The sequence below is a fragment of the Notolepis coatsorum genome (assembly GCF_963971535.1).
Source record: "Notolepis coatsorum genome assembly, chromosome: 13".
NCBI lineage: Eukaryota > Metazoa > Chordata > Actinopteri > Aulopiformes > Paralepididae > Notolepis > Notolepis coatsorum.
In genome coordinates this window covers 95,304,565-95,330,470 of record NC_140177.1, presented here as the reverse complement: position 1 = coordinate 95,330,470, position 25,906 = coordinate 95,304,565, and positions in this window count along the sequence as shown.

Genomic DNA, 25,906 nt, shown 5'->3' with positions numbered 1-25,906 from the left:
AAAATTTATATAATATTATTATTATTTTTTTATGAATTAGTATTATTTATGTTACCTAAATAAATTGTTAATAGATCATATTTTTCTTTTCAGTTTTTAAAAGAACTGAGTAATTAATGTTGTGGAATAGGCTGCATTTCACCTCCAAGCCGCTATGCGTCACCCATAAGTTTAACGCTACTCCAACCTAGTGAAGAAGAAGCAGCAAGCAGCTGCTGTAAACAGAAAGCTGCCGGTCTGTGTCCTGCAACTAAAAACATAAACACTAAACAGTACGCCACATGCCGCCAAAAAGAAAGAAAAAAAAAAGGCTCAACCCGCCGCAAGGCTGTACAAAGCTGGACAGCTTTGGTTTTATAAAAAGGCCAAAGACTGACGCTGTTAGTGTAGCAGCTAGCAGCGCTACTGTCACTGAAGTTGACACTGCTAGTGCTAGTACTAGTGTTAGCTCTGCTGCTCCTGTGCGCAGTGCACCTGTTATTGTTACCGCGCCGGTTGCCACTGCCAGACCCGAGTCTCCACCACTAGACCTGGACTGCGCTGCTACTCAACCACCACAATGCTGGGGTCCGAGTCAGTGGAACTTTTGGAAAAATAAATATGACTGGTTATTTGCCAAGGAGGGATGCATTGGCTGCCTTCCATGTAAAAACGCCAAGATATTGTTAAATAAATCATTTGGAGCCCATTTGGCAGAGCAGTGGATGAATGGGACTGTGACTAGCTCTCAGAGCAAGAAGTTGAGGAAGAGAATATAGTCGTCACTACTCGCTTTGGATAAAAGAGGTCAGTGGTTTGAATCCCGGCTCTTCCAGTCTGCATGCTGCAGTAGTTACTTTTCTTCTTGTTGTTCTAAGAAGATGCTGCTACTATTTTTCATACAGTTCTTGATTACCTGTGCACATTTGTTTATAACATTATTTATTTTGATTTATACAAGTATTTATTTTATGTTCATTTTATTATCAGATGATAATGTTACTTACTGTATCCTGATAAATGCTGCTGTTGTGCCATACAACTATTTATTTTCCATTAGATTATTTTGTTAGTTTTTGATTTATAAGTGCAGAGACAAATAAATGTTAATTCAAGTTCATAAATTTGGTCTAATTTTTCAAATTAAATTGTTGTATTTTTTCAGATGCAAAATGCAAATAAGTAAATATGGCATTATATATCAGAGGTGAGTAAGAAAATGAACAAATATTGATGGTTAAGAATGAGCCTGAATAATGACATCACACAATAGTCTAATGCATAGGTGTCAAACTCATGGCCCGCGGGCCAAATGCGGCCCGCCACATCATTTGATGTGGCCCCCCAAGAGCGCCGGTAAAAAAATAGCGGCGTTAAAATAATTGTGGGTTAATGCGTTATTAAAGCTTTGACATCCTTAGTTATTACACATTCTTACACATACATGTGTGTTGAACATCTGAGGTATTGATGAAGTAACAAAGGAAAAAAGCCAAAAGCACTTACTCCTCAGACATTCTTTGACAATTTTACAGCCCAAAATACAAAAAAGATCCAGGCGGAATAGGTAACAAAGGGTTGAAGAAATATTGTCTGAACTGTCAGATGCAAGCTGGCTGTGTGACATAACCGAGCATCTCGCTCAATTGAATAAGAAGCTGTAGGGACGCAAACAAGTCCCACCCAAAACTGAGACAACCCTTATTTTGTTATTTTTGAGTACAGTTACAGTTGTGTGTTCATGCAGACACATAATAGCAATTTCATTACGAATTGAAAATGGGGGACCTTGATGAAGTAAACAAGTCGAAAGTCCTTCTCTGGTCTGCATTCCCTTAACAATTGTGTGTATTGAGCTGTACTGTACTGTACCCATTCTGCAATCTGTTAATTAAAGTTAATTAAACTATCTTCCATTAGTGGCCTCTGCAAGGTTGTGTGCAGCCATTTGTTTTTGTAACATCTGCTACATCTGTCCCACGTGTTCTTTGCAGCTCAGTTGTTAGTTCTGCCCTTCTTGACTGTGACAAAAAGGTTTTGAACAAACTTAATGTCATAGCTTGTATTTGATGATATTCTTCTTTGTTATTTACTTGAATGGTTTGATTATTGATTGATGGAGTAATATGGGGTTCTGATAAACTAAAATTATTTGTAAAAATAACATAAGCTAACATATATTTCTACATCTATGCAAATGCATATGCAATATGTATAACTTGAATAAGTAATAAATACAGAAACAACATGTTTAACAATATGTAAATGAGTAGCTACATTTATTTTACATTACATTAACATTAATACGGTCTTTGGCCCTTTGAGGGCAACCATAATGCTGATGTGGCCCTCTGTGAAAATGAGTTTGACACCCCTGTAGAGAGGAACTGAGGAGGGTAGAAAGAAAGAGAAGTCACCGCTGCTCTGTGAAAATGAGTTTGACACCTCTGTAGAGAGGAACTGAGGAGGGCAGAAAGAAAGAGAAGTCACCGCTGTAGACAACAACTGACTCAATTTTGGATCTAGAATTCTTATTTCTTGTGATAATATAAATTAGATTGGGAGAGTAGCTTAATATAAGCCTAATCTACTGGGGGAAACCTTGTTTTAACCTTTGAATAGACTGCTACCTAATAAGGTATTACACTCTTATCTTATGAGCTTGTATAGCACATCTGCAGACATATTGATCTAGTGTGTAGACTATTCTCTTATAGCCAACTTTTGTCATCACGACTTTATTGTTTTACAGGATAATATACTGTACCAATACTGTAGATCTGTCTCTGGGTACTTCTTCTCTTCTCTCATTTCTGGACTCTTTTTGTATCACAAACAGTACTGTATTTGCAAATCTGGTATGCAGGGACCGAAACTAAAGCCCGCCGCCCGCCAGGGGCGGGCTGTTTTTACCTTTGGCGCATGACACTTAGAGGGCTGCCCGCCGTGTGGCGTGTAGACGTGTAGTTCATAACTTCATAACGATACTCTTGTGCGAGTACAGATTATAGCCGCTCGTCTTTTTTTTCTCCGCCGCGAGATCGTTAAAAAACTACAAGTCCCACATCGCACTAGGTCCAATCACAGTAGAGTGACGTGACTGGTTTCATGAGAAAAAAAGCAAATGACCAATCGGAAGCTATCATTTGGCTTGTTTACTTCCATCTGCTCTAGTCTATATCGGACCTCCAAGAGTCTAACGTTACTGTTTAAACAATGACCCAGTCAACTATTCACTTTTAGTTTAATACATGACGAGGCATTGTCTAACGGTATCTAGCTGGCTAGCTACTGATAGCTGCTGATATCAACAAATGCTCCAGCAATAGTCTACTCGAGTGCATAATACCTCCGGTCCCTCGTTAGCTAGCTTAGCTAGCTCACGTTGATCCATATGTCCCAGTAAACTAAATTGTCTTAACGTTATCTACCGGGCTAGCAGTAGCTACAGATGGCTCCTGATATCAATGTCTTATAACATTGATTGAATGCGTATTCTAGCTGAGGGCATGTTGAATGTGATTTGACAAAAGAACGGTAACGTTATAAATAGGTCCAGCTGCATCGCCGGAGAATCCTTGCATGCTGAATGTAGGGTCTAGCTGAATATAGGGTCTAGCTGCAGGGCCGGAGAATCCTTGCTGGAGCTGGAGGCTACTCAAGTATACACACAGACAGTGGAGCTGTTTGCAGATAGCAAGCATTTTGACTTATTGCGTGGTGGCGATGTCTCGCAGATAATACAACTACAAGTATGATTATATAATATATATTTTATTTAAAAAAATGTTTTATATAAAATATATATATATATTTTTTTAATCAAAAAATTTTTGGCAGGTAAGAAATATGCTTGGCGGGTAGACTCTTCCCATCTACCCGCCACTGGCCGGTTAGTCAAAAAGTTAATTTCGCTCCCTGCTGGTATGTCATAAATGTATCTGTACTGTCTATCTGTATGTCGTGTGTGTCATATATGTTATGATGAATTGAAAATGGGGGACCCTGAAGTAAACAAGTCGAAAGTCTTTCTCTGGTCTGCATTCCCTTAACAATTGTGTGTATTGAGCTGTACTGTACTGTACCCATTCTGCAATCTGTTAATTAAAGTTAATTAAACTATCTTCCATTAGTGGCCTCTGCAAGGTTGTGTGCAGCCATTTGTTTTTGTAACATCTGCTACATCTGTCCCACGTGTTCTTTGCAGCTCAGTTGTTAGTTCTGCCCTTCTTGACTGTGACAAAAAGGTTTTGAACAAACTTAATGTCATAGCTTGTATTTGATGATATTCTTCTTTGTTATTTACTTGAATGGTTTGATCATTGATTGATGGAGTAATATGGGGTTCTGATAAACTAAAATTATTTGTTAAAATAACATAAGCTAACATATATTTTTTATCTATGCAAATGCATATGCAATATGTATAACTTGAATAAGTAATAAATACAGAAACAACATGTTTAACAATATGTAAATGAGTAGCTACATTTATTTTACATTACATTAACATTAATACGGTCTTTGGCCCTTTGAGGGCAACCATAATGCTGATGTGGCCCTCTGTGAAAATGAGTTTGACACCCCTGGTCTAATTATTAGAATGTTGTGTGATGTCATTATTACTTAGTATTAGACTAATCCTAATGAGATATTCCTCTAAATATGACTTCGAAAACAGCCACAATTCCAGGAAAAAAAATTTAAAAAAAAAAGATTCAGGGGGCCCCCATAGCTCTCAGGTGATAATTCGAACCCTGGTGGGTGGGAGGGGTTGTCCATGATCGCGTGGAGCTTAGCAAGGCTCCTCCTCTTCGCCACCACCACTAGATAGTCCAACTCCACCCCTACCACGTTACTGGCCTTCCTGACCAGCTTTTCCAGCCTGAAGGGTACAACTCTATCAGCTGAGTAACAATGTTCATCAACGTGTTGAGTGCTACATTGTATGTTAGTATATTAGGACAAGTGCATGACAGTAAGAAGTTATTATTATTCAAATTGTTTTCAGATATTGATTGAAGAAGTGTGTCTTTAGTCCACGCCGAAAGATTGGTCGGGTTTCGGCTGTCTTAACTGTGGTGGGAAGTTTGTTCCACCATTGTGGGGCAAGGACCGAGAATAAGCATCTTCTCTTTGATTACCCTCCCAGAGCTCGGATAGGAGTGGGTCTGAGGCGGCCAGAAGATGCAGAGCGTAGGGGTCTTGAGGGTGTGTAGTTAGATACCATTGACCGGAGGTAGGCGGGAGCTGTTCCCTTCATCATTATATGTACTCTTGCCAATTCCCCAACCTTTCAACCTGTGTGTGCAGCAACAACACAGACACATACAACACATTTTTCAGCTCTTATTTTTTGTATGGTTTTTGTTTGTTCATGACTATTTGTCAAATATCATATCAACCAACCAATCAGAGGGCCCCTCTAAATGTTAAAGGAAAACTCCAACATTTTGGGAAATTAGCTTATTTGCCATCTACCCTGGAGTTAGACAAGAAGATACATACATTTTTTCTTCTCTGTGCATGCAGTAGGAGTAGGAAGATGTTGGGAACTAGGCTAATGGAGGAACCTACTTCCAGTGACTGACGCTAAGCTAGGCTAACAGTGCACGTCTTCCTACTCCTACTGCATGCACAGAGAAGAAAAAGGTATGTATCTTAACACTCCAACATTTTGGGAACCCTGGAGTTAGACAAGAAGATGCATACCTTTTTTTTCTCTGTGCATGCAGTAGGAGTAGGAAGATGTTGGGAACTAGGCTAATGGAGGAACCTACTTCCAGTAACTGACGCTAAGCTAGGCTAACGGTGCGCATCTTCCTACTCCTACTGCATGCACAAAGAAGAAAAAAGGTATGTATCTTCTTGTCTAACTCCAGGGTATATGGCAAATAAGCTAATTTCCCAAAATGTTGGAGTTTTCCTTTAATAATCATGTAATTTTTTTTTTTTTTTTTTTTTTTTTTTTTCCTCCATTTTCCTCCGATTTTCTCCCATCCCAATGTTAGTCGTTATGCCAATTCCCAGTCCCCTTCCTGGTTGCTGCGCATTTACCCCCCACAGTCGGTCTGGGAGAGTGGAGGCTATCACGTGCTTCCTCCGACACACGTCCAGCCAATCAACCGCTTCTTTTCACCTGGCAGCGCGGATATTCTCTGAGAGGGCGTAGCGTGTGGAAGGATCACACTATCCCACTCAGGTCCTATCCGCGCTTAGCAGGCGCCCCAACCGAACTGTAGGAGTCGCTATTTACAACGACTCGGACCCACCCCGCCAGCTTCTCCCACCCTCTAATACTGCCAATTGTATTAGTGTGAACGGCCAGCCAAGCTGGTGACAACCCCGTCTCCGGGGTTGGTGACGAACGCAATCTCCGCTACGCCACCTAACCGCCCTAATAATCATGTAATTTCAACGGAATGTCGAAATGGCTGTACCCCTCTGTTGCAGAGCTCTTATTTAAAGTAGAATGTAGGGCTCCCAGCTCTGCCCTTTACTACATATTATTGGGTGATTACAATGTTTATGATACATGACCTTAAGCGTATTCCACTGTTGTACTTATTGAACAACACTTTGGATGACTGCAACTGCTTAAAGGACCATACTGGCATGGTGATAAACCTACAATGTAAAACAATAAATCTCCTGAACGTAATCAAGGAAGTGGAAATAAGACAATACTTTTATGGAAATACTATAACATGATACTTTTGAACGAGTGACAGAGATTTAGGTAGGTTTCTTCTATGCAATTCTATTGTTTATCACCATAATGTAAATCTTTTTATTACATGCTTTTTAAATGGTCAGGGGTAACAATCTGTGAGCTGATTAGTGAATGGGCTAACACTATGGTATGGTCCTTCAACCATTTCAGGTGTCCGTTTTCATGTAATGTTTTCTCAGTATTTTATCTTGGAATTCTACCACTCATCATCATTAGAATGTTCAGTTCTAAAAATATATACAGTATATATTTATTTATTTTCAGCGTAAAGCTGAAGCTGCTGGTGGAGTATGTGGAAAACCTTTGTTGCACCTGCAATGGCTTGAAAAGTAATGCAGAGCTTCCGCTATTTCTGCTGGGCAGGTAAACTCACTCTTGCTAATTTCTCCAAAATTTCCTATTGCAGCTTTAAGAGATTAATTGTGTTCCATACTGAGGTTATGCATATTTATCTGCAGAGTAGGTTTCATGATCCTACGGCCAATGAAACCTGTTTGCATGTATGTTCATCTATGGTTTATTTTTACAAGGACAGATACAACCACTGACCATGACATAGTGCAAGCATCTGGCCATTTTGATGTATAACAGAATGCTAATGGTTGCTAATTGGAGCAGGTTGTCATGGATATACGTGTGGTGTTAGATGCCCTTGCTCAGAGTCACACAGATGATTTTAAAAGACAGTTGTAATTTCTGTTTTCATCAGGACAGCAATATAGATCATTATGACAGGGTCACATTATCAACAGATTACGTGCTGTTTGCTCATTTTGAAAGGGGGTGTGATTCTTGAGTTTAAATGCAACCTAAATGAATCACATCTGTTGTATATGCTACAGAGCATCTGTTCTGAGATCTGCATTGCCTTTAGGGGTGGAAAATGTGAAAATGTTAGAAGACTAGTCAGCTTTTTAGAGTTGCAGGATTTTACTCAACTCCAGCTACTCCCAGGTGCTACTCACGCTTCGCCATAGGCGACAAATGAAAATTGGCTGCTTGCTTACCTGCCGGTTGTTGACAATAGGACTTTAGAATCATCTTCTTCTCAAACTGAGTTTTAATGGGCAGCTTATTCACTTCCTGTCCATGTGGGAAGAGCTTATACACTGCTACGGCATTTGCATGGGTCGGAAAAAAAGCCTTAAAAGGCGCAATCCTCACAATCATCCATCAAAACAAGAGAAAAGCTGCCACACACACACACACAAAGCAGCAGCAGGGGGTGTGCAATTTGACAATTATTCTACATTCTCAGTAAAAAAAAAAAAAAATGGCAATGCAATTACGATGGCTTTAAAACCACAAAGAACAACACAAACCACTCAATAGGTCTTTCGTCTCATCCCTCTGTCCCCACATCATTCTATTGTTCCTTCCATCCTAATGGTGCAGGATGTATGTTTGTGTGTCCTACTTACGTTTGTTCATCTATTGTTCATCTGCCCAAATCCCTTATTAGTCAGACCTCCTTCAAATCCTCAGCTAACAAGCTTCAAATTCCCCTCTGTGGACCCCCCCCCATTCACTCACCCAATCTCACTTCTCCTGCTGTTACAAAGCACCCCCCCCCTCACTCACACACACCCACAACATCCCCCCCCTCTCCTTCTTCCTTCTACTTGTTTTCAACAGCCACAACCCTCCGCGGTGTTCCAGTGGGACTCACCGGTACCTGCATGTCGATCACACCACCGCCGAGTCCCTATAGGCTCAGGCTGAGAAGGCTCGGCAATTCCCAGGTTCCCAGGTACGCAGGTAGGTACACCACACGCCAAGAGAGAGGAACACTGCCAGATGAAGGGGATTAAACAGAGAGAAGTGTGTGGAGGAGGGATGTGCGAGGCAGCGAGACCTCCATACGACACTGAGAGAAAAATAAGTACTGGATCCCAGATACGCACAGCGGCTGCTGTGGCATTCAGTCACCCTGGATACCTGGGGGCAGTGGCGGCTCGCCACTAGGGGCGCTCGGGCGCCGCCCCCCCCTGGTTAACCCTGGTTAAAAGAGAGATGAACAAGAAATCTATTTTTTTTGTTTTTTTGTTTTATAGCCCTATAAATAATATAAACATGTTTAAAATGAATAATATTTACTCATTTTAAGTATGTTTGTGTTTCCAATGCACAATATAACGTTAATAATATCAATTATAAATAATCGTTTTCCTGAACAGGAAGTGACTCACGTTCCGTTACCGTAGCCTCATTTCTCCTAGCCTTATTTCTCTCGTCTCGGGCTAGACGCAATAGCGCTCTGAGTGCGCGTGCACGGCGTGCACTGTTTCATCGCTGTATCCGTCGCAGCCAATCAGTGCGTAACGCGCTGTGCGTTGAAATATGATGTATTATGATGGAAGCCGGGCGTGATTTGAAGCGGTCTAAGCCAGCAGCCTTAGCAGCGTCTATAATTTCCGTAGCCGCATTTCGCCGGAGACGCTCTCTGATTGGCCGACACCATTTTTTTTTCATTGCCGCATTTCACGGAGACGCTCTCTGATTGGCCGACGTCAGTTTCTGTTGTAGCTGTTGTTTAACTTGTGTTGTTGTGATGCAGCTATTTGTCTTAGAGCGTGACGGCAAGTTCTTTCGACGGTTAAGCTTAGGCACTCTTTCAAAGTTGGTTAAGGGTAGAGTTTGTCTTAGAGCATGGCGATAGAACGCCAGGTAGTTTGCAGTCTGTTCGACGCGGAAATGGGCAAAGAAATCATCACAGTACTTGTGTTGTGTGGTGCTAACACTTGGCTAACAAGAAGCTATAATATGGCGGATGCAGTCTAGACAGTGGTCTGGATATACATCAACAGTCTGGGACTGTGGGACAGTGGATTATACACTTTATCAAGCCCTCCTGCCCTGGACGTTTAAACTAAACAGTGAGTCTCTCTCGCTTTCGCTCTCTCAACACAGCGATGCTGTGTTCCTGTGTCTCCGAGAAATGCGGCTACGGAAAGTATTGACGGTGCTTGCTGAGATGATAATAGCGCTTCAAAACGCGCTGCTGTGTTGTGAACTATAACATTCATTTAGCTGCTGCTGATGCATAATGTATGAATGAATGAATGGTGAGTTGTTAAAATGACAACATATACATGTGTTAATTATTTTATTGGATTGATCCGAGAGACAGAGAGAGAGATTGCTCCAGAGCATTTATTAACGTTACATTTTCAACTCGACCTAACGTGAACCCCCTGCGACCACCCAACAGTAGATAGTACGGGCCGCCACTGCCTGGGGGACATGGCTTGTCCTAATTTGAACACACACTGACACGGAACGTCCAATAATGAGAATCAAAGGGAATTAGAGAGGCAACACGATCCAGAAAGACAGAGACAGAGAGAGAGAGAGAGAGAGAGAGAGAGAGAGAAGAGAGAGAGAGAGAGAGAGAGAGAGAGAGAGAGAGAGAGAGAGAGAGAGAGAGAGAGAGAGAGAGAGAGAGAGAGAGAGAGAGAGAGAGAGAGAGAGAGAGAGAGAGAGAGAGAGAGAGAGAGAGAGAGAGAGAGAGAGAGAGAGAGAGAGAGAGAGAGAGAGAGAGAGAGAGAGAGAGAGAGAGAGAGAGAGAGAGAGAGAGAGAGAGAGAGAGAGAGAGAGAGAAAGGGGGGAACGGAGAGAGTGAAAGTCATACAGGTCTGCCTGTTGGTCTGCTCTGCTCTCTCCTATCTATCTACTCCAGTGCAATCAATGGAGTGGGACAGAAAACAAAAGCCAGCTGATTCAACCAGAAAATCAATAAGTGCGAAGCCTTCCTGGCTCGTCACCTGGCCGGCTACCAGGGCTGCAGCACCTCTTACCCACTGATTGGATTACATTGGCCCAATTAGACATTTGAAACACTGGCTTCCAAATCCATACAAATGGACACAATCACGGACACATCACAGTGCACACACACACTTACAATACATCCTTGTACACATATACACAAACACACTCAAGTATGTCTATATGAAATATGGGGACATACTTTCTTTATTCGTTCTGTAGCTAACCTTAACCCCCTCAAATGTATATACTCTCTTTTAGAAACTGTCTCAAGTACTGTATAATTTGTATATCTTGTTACGATGAATTGAAAATGGGGGACCCTAGACGAAAGTCTTTCTCTGGTCTGCATCCCCTTAACAATTGTGTGTATTGAGCCATACTGTATTGTACCCATAACGTTTTTAATCAATCAATCATTACTGCAATAGCTGATCAAACTAAATAAGGACATCAAACATGTTGTACCCAAATTTCATGGTGTGTTATTCTCAAAATCGGTGACATTTTTTTTTACATAAAGGTGCCCACATATACTGTACATAAACACTCCTAGCATGTGTGCAGCATACATGTGCACTTCAATGCATGCATATGCTCACATGAATGCGTGTCTGTGTGTGTGTGTGTGTCTGTCTGTCTGTGTGTGTGTGTGCACAGCACTAAATCCATGCACACACGGCACATCACTTCAGAGTAGACTCATTCACTGGAAGAAATGAACGACAGAAAATGACAACTGAATAGCTTAGAGGTCAGGTCACTCGCAATTCAATCTGCCTAGGAAAATAGATTTGCCTTTTCAATTCAAACTTAAAAGCATTTCATATTCCATACATCAATCCACTCAATACGCTGTCAATGTTCTTATTTAGATTATATCACATGGCAATTTCAATTCCCCCTCCCCACCCCCCGAATCGACCCGACTGAAGGAGCGACTTGCCGCTGTGGTGGTGCGTGTGACTGCCAGCCGAAGGTGTTATCCACTGTCACAGCTGATGGTGTTGACGCACCGCAGTGAGGTGGACAAAAGGAAGGTCATCAGCGTTGTTTCCAGCTATCTGTTACACTGTAGCAATCAAGAAAATCTATTTTCTATCACGCCAAATGGCAAGCATAAGATGGATTCCATGCACATAGACAGATATTGATTTGGCAATTTCCTAGAGACCAACAAAACGGTCTCCCAACTGTTTAATTGTTTTTATTCTCCTGGCATGTGTCCTCCCATGGAGTAATGTCTGGCCCGCTGGGAATTTTTAACAGTCATTTGAACACCATTTCCATGAAACCTTTAAGACTGTAATTATATCCATGGTATTTCTTCTTCTGCTAAATTACCTGAGAGAGAGCATGAGGAAGATGGGAGAAAGCATGGAGCACAAGATCTGACAAAGGTTTTGAGTTGATTTGAATCCAGAAGTCATGAGCACCCCCCCTCCCCCCCCCCCCCCCCCACACATACCTTTGTAATCAATATTTTACATATTATGCATTATCATATATACATGTATATATTTTTAATACCACATTTGGACCCTAAAAAAACGACCCTGATTCTCATGCCATTTGTCAGTTCTAGCTCAACTCTTTGTCTTCATGGCATGTCACCCCCCCCCCCCCCCCCCCACCACTTCCTCTTTCTGTGCCCACTCTCCATCTCATGTTGGACTCCACTCCGTCAAGCCCAGAAGCTTGTGAGGATCCAATTGAAACTCCTTCCCCACACCACAAAGCTCACTTTGAGGACCCAACATGAACACCTGCCAGGAGGGCTTGCCGCCATCGCACTCCCTTTCAATTTCCCCTCCCAGTTCTACCCGCCCCTGTCTGCACTCATTAAACCTGTTCTCATCACATCCAGCTGATGGTGTAGTCCTCGGCCCGTGAAGTTTGAGATCACAGCTGTGCCGTAAATAGCATGTCCATTATGAATATACGCACAGCGCTCAGTTTATTAGGTATTTATTGGGTGGGTTTATTAGGTCATCTGCTGCTAGAACCCATCTGTGGCAGGGAGAGACGGGTTGCTCATTGACGGCTGTGCTGCATCGTTATTTACCCGCTCGGGGCCTTCCTCTAAGCTTGCCAGTCTCCTTCAGCCGCTCTCGTAAACAAGCTCTGTCTCCCCCCCTCTCTGATTGATGCTGACTGGCTGCCTGGACGTTTTCCTGTTTGTTGCACCATTCTATTACTGCACATGAAAAGCTTAGGAGACTGGACATTTCTCAGATTCTGGAAATAGAGTCCCTTACAGAAAAAAGTAGGGATGCGCCGATCCGATATCCAGTATCGGTATTGGTCGATAGGCCTACTAGATACATTTGATGGATCGGTACCATAACCAAATTGTCACAACACGTCCTCCTCCACTAACAGCAGAGCAGCGCATGGTTGAGATGCTCAAGATCCTGGGTTCAGTCAGTGTGGGCTGCCTCAGTGACAGTGTTAGTGTTTCCAGAAAGCCACACATAAACTAATATTAATAACCCTTTCCGGGATCTTCACAGAAAAAAAATTCAGGAAATATTTAATATTTAATACACTATTAACACTTTGATCGCCATGGTTAAATTCATAATTTACCATCCCTAGCCAGCTCTATTTGTCTATGGAGAAGTTCCCCTTCTTTGCAGGGCTATAACTTTTTAAATTCTATTGCTAAATTGACATTATGGCCCATTCAATGTCCTATATCTATTGTTCAGGGTGTAGCAACGTTATACTTTTTCATTTACATATTCATACTAAAATATGGTCTAAAGTATAAGTATGTTTTTATCGTTTTCTGCAGCTTTCTCCAGAACTTGATTTATAGCCCCAAATGCATTATATTGATGATCAAATACAGTTTGGTAGCGATCGGTGCCAGATACAAAATTTCAACTGGAGGTACTTCTAGAAGTTACTACGTATCATCTGATGTTGACCGGATGGGCGGGGGGTCGTTTATAATTCCGTGGGCAACGTTATATCATTCATCTAGTGTGGGTCATATGGTCATCAGAGCAGTTAGTAAAGAACACATTGGAAAATAACGCTGGATCTTACCGTATCTTCCTCGCGCCGTTGGACGATCAGCTTGGAGTAGACAGTTTTCGATTATGGGATGTTGATCTAGATGAACCATTTCCAGGTTGTATAATACTATATACGTCCAAATAACGTTGTTTATTGAGTTAGGGCGAGCGATTGATTATCCAGTGTGTCGAGATGGAGTCCGGCTAACGATCGCGAGTGCCCGGACGAAATATGGATGAGCACTTCCTGTTTGGCGCGTCACTTCCTGTTGGCCGATCTGCCGATCGGCCACCAGATGGCGCTCTTGAACCGTTAGACAGTTGAGTGGAGCTCAGCAGTATATCTCAGGTCCCCGGAGGAGAAATATGATTTCGATCACAGATTTTTGAAATATTGATATCAAAGACGTGTTACGGCGTCTTCGGCAGAATGAGCATGGCGGGGAAAGACGAGTTCCAGCGTTTTCGGCGATTAAAGTGTTAATGAAATAAATAACACTATTTATGAAATAAATATACAGTACCTACAGACCACCTAGCTCTAGCTCTGTACTATTTAAAAGCACAGTGCAGGACACACTCAAAGGTTATCACACCTCAGAGATGGCAGTGGACATGTATGACAGGACAAAGGCCATATGTAATGGCCTTGGGATTGAGGAACATACTACCAGCCAAAGGAGGAAGCAGACAAGGATGGACGAGTATGTAGTTGAGTCATCTTGTGGCACAAGCTCAGACCTCAGCTCAGGAGATCAGCTGAGACAGAGACTGTTCTATCCAGTCCTCGACAGAGTTGGAGAACAACTTATGAGAGGCATACAGGCAGGGCGGCTAGGTGGTGTAGTGGGCAAGGCACTCGCCACAAACGCAGGAGACGCTGGGTTCGAGCCCAGCTCTCGGCATTGCTACCAGCTTGGCTGGTCGTTCATACTAACACAATTGGCAGTGTTAGGGGTGGGAAAGCTGGTGGGTGGGTCCTGGTCGTTGTAAACAGCGACTCCTACAGTTCGGTCAGGGCACCTGCTCAGCGAAGAAAATGATCTAAGGGGGGTAGTGTGATCCTTCCACACGTTACACCCTCTCAGTGAGAGTCCGCGCTGCCAGGTGAAAAGAAGCGGTTGATTGGCTACACATGTGTCGGAGGAAGCATGTGATAGCCTCCACTCTCCCAGACCGACTGTAGGGGGTAGGTGCGCAGCGACCAGGAAGGGGATTGGGAATTGGCATAACGACTAACATTGGGATGGGAGAAAAACGGATGAAAAAGGAAGGGGAAAAAGATTTTTTTTTTAATGAGAGGCATACAGGCATGTTATCCAGCCTCAGACCAGTTTCTCTCAGTGGAATTGCTGCAACCCCTCGCCACACATTACAATATCCAACTACTGCCAGAGGAGATCACAGTTGCAAAGTGTTTCCTGACCAGGACAGGCAGAGATGCAGTCCCTACTATCCAAAGTGTATTTTCCCTCCTGGATGATAATAATAATAATGCATTTTATTTATAAGGTGCCTTTCAGGACACACAAAAAAAGTCCACAAATCGGTGAATGAATTAGGATGAAATGAAAACTACTACTAAAAATGGATGTTTAAAAGTACTAAAAACCAAAAAAAAATAATCAAACACTAACAAACATTCAGCACAGACAATGGGGATGCTGCCATCTAAAAATAAAAAAAAGGTTTTTTTTATTTTATCTCCGGGGGCCGGGCCAAATGTGGAGGCGGGCCGGACCCGGCCCGCGGGCCGTAGTTTGGGGACCACTGTTGTAAACTATAATTTTTTTTTAAATATATATATATTTTTTTTATTTAAAATGATAAATTATTTTGTTTTTTTGTTTATATTTTTGGGGAAGCTTGGCTTCCATGAATATTCACCACTGTCCACCGACTTTTTTCATGTTGAGCAGCGCTACATTGCACCTCGCTGCCTACCTGTTATTCACTCTTAACATGGATTAAACAAAGTATAATAAGCATTCTTTAGGTGGTGGTAGTTTCTCTGTTTGGACATTATTAGCCTAGCCTAGTCGGTCTGATATAATAATTAAAAAATCATGTTTTCAAAATAATCTGATGGGCCAGATATTATTGCTGGCCGGCCAATTTCGGCCTGTGGGCCGCCTATTTCCCACCACTGGCCTACAGTATGTAGCAATAACCTCAAGTGTGAGCAGAACTGTTTGATTGGTTGAAAGTCTTAGTCAGTCTTTCCGCCACCCTCTCCTGACTGTCCGACTTGAGTCGATAAACACGTCAGCTTGTTTGCTAACGGATCTTATCTAACAAATCTAATTGTTGTACATGGCTACAAAGTGGCAGCACTGACAGACACACACACCTTCATCGTTTCATGTTAGCTTACCGAGAAAGGCCTCCTTCGTCGGGTCAGTGTTTGTGGCAACTTCATTGATCGTTATTGTTCTGAAGGGCCAGATTAACATTGAGAATCTACGTTTTATTGTTTTATATAACTTGTATATTATTTATATATATAAGCTATATACCTTTAAGCCTCCGTTTGAATCATAGCATTATTCGCTTTCCTCATTGGATAATGCCCTTGACGTTGGCGGCACCAAGAACCGCGCCCCTGAGACAGGTTCAAAGGCGAGTCTGGACAAGTTGGGACATGCCTGGTGCCAGCGCATTGATTCCAGACAAGAGCTGCGGCTGGGCACTAGAAAGCCCTCTAAGTATATATATTGTGGAAGGCGCGAACAGTAGCAGTTCGGCGTTCGTGAGTGCAGTAACGTGAAGTTCGTCCGGAGTAATGCAACAGCAGTAGTTGCACCTAGCGTATAGCAGAGTCAAGTTCGACCTAACTTAATGTGAAGTAAAGAGTCGTCATTTAGTGTAAATCGTATTACAGCAGTTCGTTCGGTGTGTAGCATTAACAAGCAGTTCGTTCGTTTAGTAACTAGTGTGAACCTTAGCAAGTGTGTGGACTTAAAGTAATTAGTGCCAGCACACGAGGAGGGCCTAGTAGCAGAACTATTGGACATGTGCGCATTGGAACCTACCGCGGCGATATTGTAGAACCATTATTGGTTGGATTATAGTGATTGTGGAAACCTAGTACCGTGGAGAAGAGCATCGTTAATACCCACTGTCGTTTGGATTTAACTACCTTGAAGATCTTACCTCGGGCTAGCTTCGAGGACGAAGCTGGCTGGCTATCATCATTGCTATCGGGCATTGGATTACAGCTATTACCTTGCTACTGAGCACTTGGATTATAAAGACCGGATCCGTATGAGAACCCCTTTTCTTCAAGTGAACAGCCTGAGTATCCGTACATTCTTCGTTCCTCTGGAGCTTACAACTCTGGGAGGATATCACCTGTCTCCAGCGGTACCCTCGTTTGCCCCCCTATATTGCCATCCCACGCCAGGCGGCGTTTGGTCTAGTATACCTAGCCTAGGAATTATTCATTCCCACTGACTTTGCTACTCGCTGACTTTCTAATATCATTCGCCATAAAAGAGCGACCAAGTCATTCCCATTTGTATATTTGCTGCATAATAATAAATACTGTAAATCAGGGCTATTCAACTAAATTGTTCAGGGGGCCACATTGTCAGAAACCCAAGGGGCCAGGGGCAGGACTGCCACGGCGCCTCCCTGTGCTATGAATATAATATACACTTGACACAACACGCAACCACATTTTCACAACTTTTATTTAAAGGGGAACTATTTTACTATTTCTTTCACTATTTGGGCACTTTTACACAATTCCTGTGGGTTTATGGAACACCTCTGTAATTCTTTTTTTTTATTCATTGTTTTGTATTTCTAATCAAGTACTCAAAAACAGCATTTTTCTACCTCAAGATCTTAAGCCGTTTTGAGCCTCATGGGCTCCAACCACAGTGGGAACTGTGTGGAAACTCAGCTGATTATCATGCAGCGGTGTCTCTCTGACATCACAAATCAGCACATTTTCAGATGACTCAGTTCAGTGAGGGTGAATATTGTGAGAGGAGAATTGGAAGAATGCGCCAATATGAGAATTAGAGACATAGATCATATTAATATAAGTCCACATAGCTAGGAAACAATGCTAAACACTGAAAAAGGCCATTTATAAGATAGTTCCCCTTTAACTACATTGCAAAAGTAGTATACTTTTCAAAAAAAGTGCTTCATTTATGTGCCACATCTGCAACATCTCCTGCAAAAAGTGCTTCATTTATGACTGTGCAACAACTGCAACATCTCCTGTGCATCTGAACATTCTAACATCAACACTTGAACAAAAAAACACATTTATAGTGCAGCTGAGCTTATGAAAAAGTGCTTAATTTCTGTGCAACAACAGCAAATCACAGCATCTTATTAGCACTTATTGTCGACTCTTAACTCTCAAACATCAGGGGGGTGGGGGGCAGACAGGCCTAGCCTACATACACACATCTAATGAGAGCGATTGCACTTCTTTGACTGGGCAATGGCAGAGAAAGAGGGTTCATAGGAAGTGAGGGCTACCCGCAAACAGTGATGCAAATGCTCATTTGTCAAGGAGGCATGGTTGCTTGTTTTAATGGCATTCATGTGAGAGAAACTGGATTCACAGGTGTATGTTGAGCCAAACATTGTTAGCACAGATATTTCCAGCGTTTTTATTTTGGGGAATGTCTTGACATGAATACACTTTATCCAAAATGTTGTGGTGGATTCATTCTCAAGTGCCTGCTTCAGAGCAGATGATGCTTGCATGTCAATTATTTCAAGTTGCAGGAGACCTTCATCAATGTGAAGTGATGCAAGGAACTCTTGTCCTTTTGTGGAAATAGCAGCTACATTGGCAAATGGGTTGCTCACAAAATGCATCAATTCTCTGGACATGTCAAATTCATCAAATCGACTTGCAAAGTTTTCCCTCAATTTATCAATGAAATCTGTCATTAATTGAGTGACTTTTGGCTCAATTGTGCGTGTTAACGTTGACATGAAAAGAAAAAAGTAAAAAAAATAAAAATAAAAAATAAAAAAATATTATCATGTAATCTTTGGCGGGCCGGTCAGAATCATCCCGCGGGCCGGATCTGGCCCGCGGGCCGCCAGTTGAATAGCCCTGCTGTAAATGATATCTCCTTGTCACCGTGCCGTCTATTCTGAGTGTCTGCCATATTTAACTGTACTGTCTGGCAAGTAATAATAATAATATGTAGTAGTGGTTTAATCTATCACAATCTTTAATACAGTCAGGGTTTTGTAACCCCTCAGTTACAATTGGTCCTTCGAGCCGGAGGGTATCAGTAATCTTAATCATATTAATAGTAATATGGCCAGCGGCGGACACTCTCCAAACGGCTCTCCCAAACTAGCGCGCCCTAGGCGCCAACGTCAGCCCCCTCCACAACTGGAGGACTACGCTTTCGTTTTACCTCCTAGCTTATCTAAAAAGACGTTAAGCATGGATAAAACTAATAGTTTAAGCATGCCCAATCCTATCGACTTGTCGGCCCCACTAGTAGAGACCCCAGCGGGTTCAAACGGAACTGACTTAGCTCACGGGGGGGACAAGCGGGACATGACGTGACTATGCCCAAAGACCACAGCGCCACCGAGATGGACCTCGGAGCGCCAGAGGATAAAGACAGCGCCACCGAGATGGACCTCGGAGCGCAAGAGGATAAAGAGCGCGCACCCGAGATAGACCTCGGCGCGCACGAAAGGGAAGAGTACCGCGTCTCAGAGATGGACCTCGGAGCGCGGGAGAAGATAAGAAGCAGCGCCCTCGAGATGGACCTCGGAGCGCGTAAAGAGAACAGGTCAACGCCAAGTCCTGTCAACTCCAGATCAGCGTCATCCCCAAGCGAGGCCGACCAGAGACTAGCGCAAGCCCTGATCGCCACGCTGACAGCTTCAACCGAGAGAGACCGCATCCAGGGTGAGCGCGACCGTCTCCAAGCGCAACAACATTCTGCAGTGGAAAGAGAACGTCTCTAAGCGCAACAACAGAGTGAGCGCGAACACATCAGACTGGAAGAGAGGCGCCTCCAGGTTGAAGAAAACATCCAGCGAGACCGCGCCAATGCGCAACGCGATGCACAGCGCGACGCCGCCAATGCACAGCGCGAGGCGGAAAGAGACCGTCTGCAGGCGCAGATGATGGAGCAAGTGCTCCAGAGGGCGACCCCCCACTCCTCCACCCGGAGCTCCCGGAGATCATCACTACACGGGTCGAGGGCACCTTCCCCTCCCCGACCAATCTATACGGGACCCAGCCAACGGGAAGATCCCGCCTACGTCGCCGAGAAACTAACTAAGAGACTTCAAGGCCTAGCGGAGGACGAGGGAGGACATCAAGCCCACCAGCACGAACCTATTTCGGACCAGGAGGCACAGTACAGCCCCGACCTCAGCCCCGAGCCGCTGCGTTACGAACCCCCGACCCAACCCAGGGGTGAGTTTAATCAACAGTCAGCACCGAGGAGCAGTACCTGGGGGCCCGGCCTCTGGTTCCCACCCAGCACTAACCCACGACCCCACGTACGGGGAGACTCGCCAAGGAGGCCTCTCCCCCTACGCGCATCGGTGTCACAGCCATCCATGGCATCTTACATTGGGACACCCACATTCCCAGACTTTACGCGTGAGGACAGAGCACAGTATACTGAACTACGCATGTGTTTAGAGACTATTATGTCCGAAGTACAGGACGAGTCCTACAAATATGCCATCCTCCTCAAGCACCTTAAAGTACCCAGAGCGCACAACATAGCGCTGGCATATTCTAACTCAAGAACCCCCTAGTCTGATGCCCTGGTGGCCCTCGACGCGCGTTATGGACGTACATGGGACTATGTAATTCAAGAAATACGGGAGATTGAACGCCTCCCCCCTAGATGACCTATCTATAAAAGTACAATCCCTGGTAGGGATGCTCGGGTCACAGAAGGAGAAGGGGAGATATGAACTATACGCCAACTCCAACGTGGAGCGGATACTGGAGAAGCTCCCCCCAGCCCGTCAAGAGCGCTTTCGGCGGCAGAGAGACCACCGTGAACCCCACGGCCCAGAACAATCCCTCCTAGACCTTGCTGACTTCCTAGCCAGGGAGGTCAGCAGTCTACGAATAGACACACGTGGGGTGGCTCTAACCCTAAAGATGGACCAAGAAGGTTCAACGACAACCGCCGGTCCGTGACCGTGATGCACCAGGCCGAGTCAGTGCCGCGGCACAAGAGCCATAACACCCCCCCCCCCCGCGCGCGAAGGGAAAATGGAAGATCGCCTGCCAGTATTGTGACCACGAACACTGGCTATCTCAATGCGATACCTTTAAGAAGTTGACCGCTGAAGAAGTGAGTCAGTGGATCAAAGCGAACCGCCGCTGCTTCCGCTGCGCGCGCAGCCACATGGCAGCTGAGTGCCGCCTGAAGAAAAGATGCAGCAAGTGTGACGGCGCCCACCTGGAGGTCCTACAAGAGAGCAACAAGCGGAGACCCGTATCACAAAGCAGCTCGAGAGCAGACGTCCTATACATAGACCCTGCGAAGAGCGGGAGCTCCCGAGTGCTCCTTAAGGTGGTCCGAGTGCTCCTGAGCTACGAGGACAAGGTCCTGGACACTTACGCCGTCCTCGACGATGGGTCAGAAAAGACTCTCCTCCTCGATTCCACCGCAGGCCCAACGGGGTACCGAAGAAACAATGACAATCCGTACTATTCGGCGAGACCTAAAAACAATAAAGGGTGAAAACGTCTCATTCACAATAGCAGCGGTCGAGCAGCCCGAGAAGCGGTACAGCATCACCAAGGCATTCACAAGCCATGACATAGGTCTGTCACGCTATGACTACCCCATCCCACAGCTGATGGAGAAGTACGCGCACCTACGCCGACTGCCTATACTGCTCATCGACGGCGCCACACCGACCCTGCTCATAGGCTCCGACCACGCAGACCTCATCGTCCCAACGGACACGGTCCGCATCGGACCCAGAGGCTGCCCAGCCACGGTCAAGACCCGCCTGGGCTGGACGCTCCAAGGCCCTCTCTCCGGGCCTTCCAACCGACCAACGTCCACACGCTGCCTCTACACGAAGGTGAGCGACAACGACACTACCCTCTTGCAGCACGTCGAGAGACTATGGACATTAGACTCGCTGCCATTCAAGAACGAACGTAAACTAGTTCGCTCCAAGGAAGACAAGTACGCCATAGCTCTCCTCGAGCAGAAGACCAAGAGGGTCGAGGTCGACGGAGTGATGAGATATGCGACTCCACTCTTGAGGCGGGAGGGTATGCCCACCCTGCACGCATCAAAAGAAGTGACACAACGCTATCTACAGAACACCGAGCGGCGTCTCGCTAAAGACCCCCCTCAAGCAACGATATACCGCGCCGAGATCGACAAGCTGATCACGGCTGGACATATAAAGAAAATCGACGACCACGAGGCAGACCAGACGACTGAATCCTGGTACGTGCCCCATCACAAGGTCCACCACAACGGCAAGAACCGCATTGTATTTAACTGCAGTTATCAGATCGGACTACAGAACCTGAATAACTTGCTCCTGCCCGGCCTGACACTCGGCCCCTCCCTCCTCGGCGTACTACTACGTTTCCGCCAGGACAAAGTAGCCATCAGCGGCGACATCAAAGGAATGTTCCTACAAGTGCGACTGATGGAGGAAGACAAGCCCCTGCTGCGGTTCCTGTGGTGAGAGAGGATCGACGATGAACAACCCTCAATCTATCAATGGGAGGTCCTCCCATTCGGCACCACATGCAGCCCATGCTGCGCCACGTTCGCGCTACAGAAGCACGTGGCAGAAGACCTTGGAGCCGACGAGGAGGTCAGACACAGCGTGGAAAGGAGTTTCTACGTGGACAACTGCCTACAGAGCGTATCAACGCCAGAAGAAGCTGAGAGCATCTTGCTGAAGCTACGAGCCTCCCTGGTCAAAGGCGGCTTCGACCTTAGGCAATGGGCCAGCAGTGACCCTCACGTACTCCGCAGCCTCCCCCCAGAGACAAAGGCAGCAAGCAGCGAGACCTGGATGGCGACCACCCCAGGTGAAGCACAGGAAATGACATTGGGCCTCGTCTGGCGTTTCAAAACAGACTCGCTCCATTACAAGCACACACCCCTGACCAAGGAGCAGGGAAGGTCGACCCCTCTACCGACCACTCGACGGAGTGTATACAGAACACTCGCAAGCCAATACGACCCGCTGGGGTGTATCCTACCTTACACCACTCGGGCGAAGATGCTGGTGCGAGAACTGTGGGACAAGGAGCAGGGCTGGGACGACCCCATACCCGAGCACCTGGCTTCCACCTGGAGAGAATGGGAGGGAGAACTCGACTCACTCCAAGACGTGAACATTTGACGGAGCTACTTCCCCCCCACAGTGCGGCTGGAGACGTGTCAGATAGACCTGCACGTCTTCAGTGACGCCTCCGGCTTACGGATCGGTGGCTTACCTGAGAGCCCGAGAAGAGGGAGAAGTACATATAGCCTTCGTCCTGGCCTGCTCGAGGATAGCTCCCCGCAAGCAGCAGTCGATCCCGCGTCTAGAGCTCTGCGCAGCTCTGGTAGGCGCGCAACTCGCCACGCTGATACAAAGTGAACTCACCATAACGGTGCGAAAGACAATCCTGTGGTCAGACTCGATGACTGTGCTCACTTGGATCCAGTCCGACTCTTGTCGCTACAAAGTTTTCGTCGGAGTCCGAGTCACCGAGATCCAAGACTTGGTAGGATCAGCATGTTGGAGATACGTTGACACCAAGCAGAACCCAGCGGATGTCATCACACAGGGGATGTCCTTAGACGACCTCACACGTCTTAACCCTTACAGTGACGGTCCTGAGTTCCTCAAGCTCCCGGAGGAGAAGTGGCCTACCCCCACACCACGGGAGGCGAGTCAAGAGGAGGCAGAGATCAAGAAGTCTATGTTCTGCGGGCTGACGCACGCCCCGGCTCCAACGGACCCGAACCTAGACGAAAGCTTAACTCTTGAGAGTGCTCAGAAAAGGACATTCTTGTGGCACCACCCTGAGGTTCCCCCCACCACAGACCTTGACGCATCGAACTACAAAGAAGCCGAACTTCTTCTGCTAAGGAGAGCCCAAAGAGACTCATTCCCCGAAGAACTAGACTGCCTGACAGGGGAAAAGCCAGTCCCCTCAGACAGCCGACTTCTCACTTTGGCCCCAGAGCTCGACGCCCAGCACCTCATCAGGGTGGGTAGGTCGATTGAGACGGGCCCCGGACGTGACTGACGATGCTAAGCATCCTATCGTCCTCAACAGCCAACACAAGATAACCGAGCTGATCATCCAGAAGTACGACGAGGTGGTGCACCACGCGGGGGCAGAGAGAGTCTTCGCTGAGATCCGACGACGCTTCTGGATACTCCAAGGGAGAGAAGCAGTACGTCGCTTCCAACGGACTTGCCTAACCTGTCGCAAGTGGAGAGCACATCCTAGTATCCCGATGATGGCCTCCCTGCCTCCCTGCCGCCTCCGACTCGGCGAGAGGGCCTTCCACTCCACGGGCGTGGACTGCTTCGGCCCATTCAACGTCAAGAAAGGAAGAGGGACAGAGAAGAGGTGGGGCATTGTGTACAAGTGTATGACCACCCGAGCTGTTCATATAGAAATCCTCCAGACCATGAGTACGGACTCATTCCTCATGTCCTTCCGGAGATTCCAAGCCTGGAGAGGAACCCCATCTGTGTTGTTGTCCGACCAAGGGACAAACTTCAGAGGAGGAGACAGAGAACTGAGAGAGAGCTTCCTGGCTATGGGTGAAGAACTTAAGACCCGCCTCGCTCCCGCTCAGATCACATTCCAGTTCAACCCCCCGAACGCCCCTCATTTCGGGGGAACCTGGGAAAGAGAAGTCCGTTCTATAAAGACTGCTATGTACACCGTGCTTGGGGCCCAGACCGTGGTGGAGGAGGTCCTGATGACAGTCCTCACGGAGATCGAGGGCGTCTTGAACTCTAAGCCCCTCGGTTACATCTCAAGTGATGTAGCAGACGTCGACCCAGTCACCCCAAACTATCTCTTGATGGGGCGGCTGGACCCTGCCCTTCCACAGGCGGTGTACAGACAAGATGAGATGAACGGCCGGAGAATGTATTGGCCGACCAGTTTTGGACCCGCTTCCTCCTCCATTATCTACCATCCCTCCAAGCCCATCAGAAGTGGGTAAAGGACAGGGACAACCTGAAGGTGGACACAGTCGTCATGATAATAGACCAGTCACTACCCCGAGCTACGTGGCCGGCCGGCCGCGTGAGCAGAGTGATTACTGGTGCCGATGGGAAGGTCAGAGCGGCAGAAGTCATAGTTCAAGGGCGGACTTACACCCGACCCGTGGCGAAGTTGATAGAGTTGCCGGAGATCCCTGACTCCCCTGATGACGACCATGACCCACTGACTTTGTAGATTGCCCTACTCATCACAACAAGTATGGAGAAGTTGACTGGACCCTAATATTAATCTGTGCTCCCTTTACTAATTAGGTGCGGACTAATTAGGAGGCGGCTGTTCTGAAGGGCCAGATTAACATTGAGAATCTACGTTTTATTGTTTTATATAACTTGTATATTATTTATATATATAAGCTATATCCCTTTAAGCCTCCGTTTGAATCATAGAGAGAGGTTCAAAGGCGAGTCTGGACAAGTTTGGACATGCCTGGTGCCAGCGCATTGATTCCAGACAAGAGCTGCGGCTGGGCACTAGAAAGCCCTCTAAGTATATATATCGTGGAAGGCGCGAACAGTAGCAGTTCGGCGTTCGTGAGTGCAGTAACGTGAAGTTCGTCCGGAGTAATGCAACAGCAGTAGTTGCACCTAGCGTATAGCAGTCAAGTTCGACCTAACTTAATGTGAAGTAAAGAGTCGTCATTTAGTGTGAATCGTATTACAGCAGTTCGTTCGGTGTGTAGCATTAACAAGCAGTTCGTTCGTTTAGTAACTAGTGTGAACCTTAGCAAGTGTGTGTGGACTTAAAGTAATTAGTGCCAGCACACGAGGAGGGCCTAGTAGCAGAACTATTGGACATGTGCGCATTGGAACCTACCGCAGCGATATTGTAGAACCATTATTGGTTGGATTATAGTGATTGTGGAAACGTAGTACCGTGGAGAAGAGCATCGTTAATACCCACTGTCGTTTGGATTTAACTACCTTGAAGATCTTACCTCGGGCTAGCTTCGAGGACGAAGCTGGCTGGCTATCATCATTGCTATCGGGCATTGGATTACAGCTATTACCTTGCTACTGAGCACTTGGATTATAAAGACCGGATCCGTATGAGAACCCCTTTTCTTCAAGTGAACAGCCTGAGTATCCGTACATTCTTCGTTCCTCTGGAGCTTACAACTCTGGGAGGATATCACCTGTCTCCAGCGGTACC